Raw genomic sequence first — 5,277 nt, forward strand, 5'->3', positions numbered from 1 at the left:
TCTGCTCTTGTCTGCAGTGTTAATATCACGCTGACAGCACTGAAGCCAATCAGTAAGCTCAGTGGCTCTGCCCGTTTAGACCGCATGAGCTGCTCAGAGCCTCTGAGCTCTGTGATTGGCTGCAGTGCTATTAATGGAAATTCTGCAGACAATAACAGACATTAGCAGCAGCGGCGCAGTAGCGGAGGTGAGTACTGAACATCTATGTCTGGAGATAAGGCTTTTCTGAAAATGGAAAACCCCCTTAATAAGTGATAGTCAGTAAAATCATCTTTGATGAACATTAGGGTTCAGTCTTATTTCTTATTTTCTGTGTCCTTCCAATCTCACCTTCGCTATGGCCTGCTCTGCGACTCTCTCGTTCACCATAGTCCCTGGGTGACGTCGGGAAAAGAGGGGGCATCTGTGTCATATAGAGAGGAGAAAATCTGCTTACATGGAGCACTTAGGTGGACTTTTTTTTTAATGAAACGTGAAAAGACCCAATCTATCACAAGAAATATTGGCAAAGTGTAACAATGAATTAATATTCTAGCATTAATAAAACCTTGTACATTTTTGCTGCATTTGCTATGTCTTTGAAATTTAAATGTAGACATCAACAAGAAGGATGAAACAATGCAGTGCCTTCACTAGGTCATGTCTATATCCAATATATTTACATTATGTGGTGAAACAGATCAAAATGTGTCACACAGACGATCATACATATATGTGGGATCATATGTGGCGTTACCTCCATTTTCCCAAAAAAAGGGTCTTGGGCAAACTCCTGCTTCACCATTACCGTCAGCGGGTCTGGAAGCAACCAGTCTCTAAAACAGAACAAAATGTTTCACTCTATAAGGCAGAATCTAGTAAACCTGCTATAAATACAGTTTATGCGTTAAGGAAACAAAACATACTACATTAGGAAATAAGCAATTAGTTTTGAACAGCTGACATGTGCCGGGAACAGCCATGGGAGGAATCGCGCTCCACCCACGGCTATTATCCAGTTAAATGACAGCAACATATAACATGCACTATCGGCAATCGTGCTGGAAATCCGCCCAACGGTGACACCCATCACGAGATTGCGGGTCACCGATGTGTTGGCATGACAACCAGAGGTCGCGTGGTGGTCAGCGCTCATAGCAAGTCAGTAATTCTGCTACATACAGGTGATGTCAACATTGCCTGTATGTAGTAGAGCCAAACGGGATATGGCAGCTTCTATTCTCCCATGCAAACTGTTGAAGCATGACAAAATCGAAAAAAATGTTTTTAAAATACACTGCTCAAAAAAATAAAGGGAACACTTAAATAACAGAATATAACTCCAAGTAAATCAAACTTCTGTGAAATCAAACTGTCCACTTAGGAAGCAACACTGATTGACAATCATTTCACATTCTGTTGTGCAAATGGAATAGACAACAGATGGACATTATTGGCAATTATCAAGACACACTCAATAAAGGAATGGTTCTGCAGGTGGGGACCACAGACCACATCTCAGTACCAATGCTTTCTGGCTGATGTTTTGGTCACTTTTGAATGTTGGTTGAACTTTCACACTCGTGGTAGCATGAGACGGACTCTACAACCCACACAAGGGGCTCAGGTAGTGCAGCTCATCCAGGATGGCACATCAATGCGTGGTGTGGAAAGAAGGTTTGCTGTGTCTGTCAACGTAGTGTCCAGAGGCTGGTGGAACTACCAGGAGACAGTTCAGTAAACCAGGAGACGTGAAGGGGCCGTAAGAGGGCAACAACCCAGCAGCAGGACCACTACCTCAGCCTTTGTGCAAGGAGGAACAGGAGGAGCTTTGCAAAATGACCTCCAGCAGGCCACAAATGTACATGTGTCTGCACAAACGGTTAGAAACCGACTCCATGAGGATGGTCTGAGTGCCCGACGTCCACAGATGGGGGTTGTGCTCACAGCCCAAAACTGTGCAGGATGCTTGGCATTTGCCACAGAACACCAGGATTGGCAAATTCGCTACTGGCGCCCTGTGCTCTTCACAGCTGAAAGCAGGTTCACACTGAGCACATGTGAGACGTGACAGTGTCTGGAGATGCCGTGGAAGGCAATCTGCTGCCTGCAACATCCTTCAGCATAAATGGTTTGGCAGTGGGTCAATAATGGTGTAGGGTGGGATTTCTTTGAGACCCCTTGTGAGACCATATGCTGGTGCGTTTGGCCCTGGGTTCCTCCTAATGCAGGACAATGCCAGACCTCATGTGGCTGGAGTGTGTCAGCAGTTCCTGCAAGATGAAGGCATTGAAGCTATGCACTGGCCCGCCCATTCCCCAGACCAGGATCCGATTGAACACATCTGGGACATCATGTCTCGCTCCATCCACCAATGCCACGTTGCTCCACAGACTGTCCAGGAGTTGACTGATACCTTAATCCAGGTCTGGGAGGAGATTCCTTAGGATAACATCCACCGCCTCATCAGGACAATGCCCAGACATTGTAGGGAGGTCATACAGGCACGTGAAGGTCACACGCACAACTGAGAATCATTTCCTTGTCTTCAGGCATTTCCACTGAAGTTGGATAAGCCTGTAATTTGATTTTCCACTTTGATTTTGAGCATCATTCCAACTCTAGACCTCCATGGGATATTAGTTGTGATTTAAATTCATCATTTTTAGGTGTTATTGTTCTCAACGCATTCCACTATGTAATGAATAAAGCTTTGCAACCAGAATATTTCATTCAGTAATATGTAGGATGTGGGATTTTAGTGTTCCCTTTATTTTTTTGAGCAGTGTATAACAAAATGTAAAAGTTCACCCCATTCAAAATAAAACAATAAAAATAAAATCAAACATACACATATTTGGTATTGCCGGGTTCAGAATCGCTCGATCTATCAATAAAATAAAGAAATAACCTGATCGCTCAATGGCGTAGGGAGAATGCCAAAATTACATTTTCTTGGTCGCCACAACATTGTATTAAAATGCAATAATGGGCAATCAAAACAACGTATCTGCACCAAAATGGTATCATTAACCCCTTTCTGCCATTGGGATAGTACGTACAATGGCAGTACCCCCCCCCCCCTCTTTAATGTGGGCTCCGGCAGTGAGCCCGCATCAAAGCCGGGACATGTCAGCTCTTTTGACAGTTGACATGTGCACGCAATAGGCGTGGGTGGAATTGCGATCCACCCGCATCCAATAACTAGCTAAAATGCCGCTGCCAAACTCTGACAGTAGCCTTTAACAAGCTCTTCCGGCCATCCAGTTGGAAATGCACGCACCGGTGACCCCGTCACATGATCGGAGGTCATCGGTGTGTCGGCATGACAACCAGACCTCTATGATTGTTGATGACGGACAGCTATGAGCGCCACCCTGTGGCCCACGCTCATAGCAAGGCTGTTATTCTGCTACTACAATCTGAGCCTCAAGTTGTGGCAGCCTCTAGCCTCACATGGAGACTACTAAAGCATGCCAAAAATAAAAAGTCGCCCCATTCAAAATAAAAAAAAATCAAACCTACACATATTTGGCATCCCTGCGTTCAGAATCGTCCGATCTATCAATAAAAAAAGGATTAACCTGATCGCTAAACGGTGTAGCGATAAAAAAAGGTCAAAACTCCACAATTACATTTTTCTGGTCGCTGCGACATTGCAATGAAATGTAATATCGGGCGATCAAAAGATCGTATCTGCACCAAAATGGCATCATTAAAAACATCAGATCGGCACGTAAAAAATAATCCCCCACCTGACCCCAGATCACGAAAAATGGAGATGCTACGGGTATTGCAAAATTGCACAATTTTTTTTTTTTTTTTTTTTTTAAAGCAAACTTTGGAATTTTTTTTACACCACTTAGATAAAAAAGAACCTAGACATGTTTGGTGTCTATGAACTTGTAATGACCTGGAGAATCATAATGGCAGGTCAGTTTCAGCATTTAGTGAACATGGTAAAAAAAACTGTGGGATGTCACTTTTTTGCAATTTCACCGCACTTGGAATTTTTTTTTTCCCATTTTCCAGTACACGATATGTTAAAACCAATGATGTCGTTGAAAAGTACAACTCGTCCCACAAAAATCAAGCCCTAACATGGCCATATAGACAGAAAAATAAAAAATGTATGGCTCTGGGAATTCAGGGAGCAAAACGAAAAATATCTCTGGTTGTTAAGGGGTTAAGTAAAAAAAAATGGAACGGCATACATTTACAAATTGTAATATACTTACTCTAGAGGCTGCTTCAAGTCAATAATTTCCCTCCTCTCGGCCCAGCATTTTTCGCACATTAACACTTCCTCTAAGAGATGAATAGATTTTTAGGAGATGAAAATGACAATGAGGAAAGAAACATAGCAAATCAGAAGAACTATACTACAGTTCTAATTGGAGGTATTTGGTAAGTAGAAGTAGAAGCATACCTCACACCTTTAGAAGAACAGAGGGACAAATTATGCGGCATGGTAAATTTGGCCACGCCCCTGGCCACACCCCAATCCATGCCCATTTACTACTTCTTTCTCCCCTGGCAGGAGGAGATGTCAGAGAGGTGCTGGCAGTGAGGCAAATTCAGCAGACGCCTGAGCATTGAGGGTGTAGACCTAAATCTAAGCCTGGCGGCTGTTTCTGGGTAGTTGGGACTAGAGATGAGCGGATTTACGGCTACTTACGGATACACAAAGAAAATGGGAGACGTTTATTAGCATCCTGGATAGGACCTGTGCACAGTATATACCGTATGGGAATAAACATACTAGAAATAGGAGGAAACCAATATGGCTAAATAGAGCTGTAAGGGGCGCAATAAGGGACAAAAAGAAAGCATTTAGAGAATTAAAGGAAGTAGGTAGTGATGAGGCATTAAATAAATACAGAAAATTAAATAAATTCTGTAAAAAGCAAATCAAGGCAGCAAAGATTGAGACAGAGAGACTCATTGCCAGAGAGAGTAAAAATAATCCCAAAATATTCTTTAACTACGTAAATAATAAGAAACTAAAAAATGATAGTGTTGGCCCCCTAAAAAATAGTCTGGGTGAAATGGTGGATGAGGATGAGGAAAAAGCCAATATGCTAAATGACTTTTATTCATTAGTATTTACACAAGAAAATCCCATGGCAGACAATATGATTTGTGATAACAAAAATTCCCCATTAAGTGTCACTTGCTTAACCCAGCAGGAAGTACAGCGGCGTCTAAAAATCACAAAAATTGACAAATCTCCGGGCCCGGATGGGATACACCCCCGAGTACTGCAGGAATTAAGTACAGTCATTGATAGACCATTAT

General features: G+C 42.6%; 1 long non-coding RNA gene across 1 annotated transcript; it reads right to left on the bottom strand.

Annotated features, from left to right (window-relative positions):
* Window positions 1-330: 330 nt before the first annotated feature.
* Window positions 331-4,289, bottom strand: LOC143818235 (uncharacterized). The gene is made up of 3 exons (XR_013224405.1): window positions 4,218-4,289; window positions 737-815; window positions 331-403 (listed from the first exon to the last, which is right to left on the bottom strand). It is a non-coding gene; the product is annotated as an uncharacterized LOC143818235 (long non-coding RNA).
* Window positions 4,290-5,277: the final 988 nt, after the last annotated feature.

This window comes from Ranitomeya variabilis, chromosome 3 (genome assembly GCF_051348905.1).
Source record: "Ranitomeya variabilis isolate aRanVar5 chromosome 3, aRanVar5.hap1, whole genome shotgun sequence".
Taxonomy (NCBI): Eukaryota; Metazoa; Chordata; class Amphibia; order Anura; family Dendrobatidae; genus Ranitomeya; species Ranitomeya variabilis.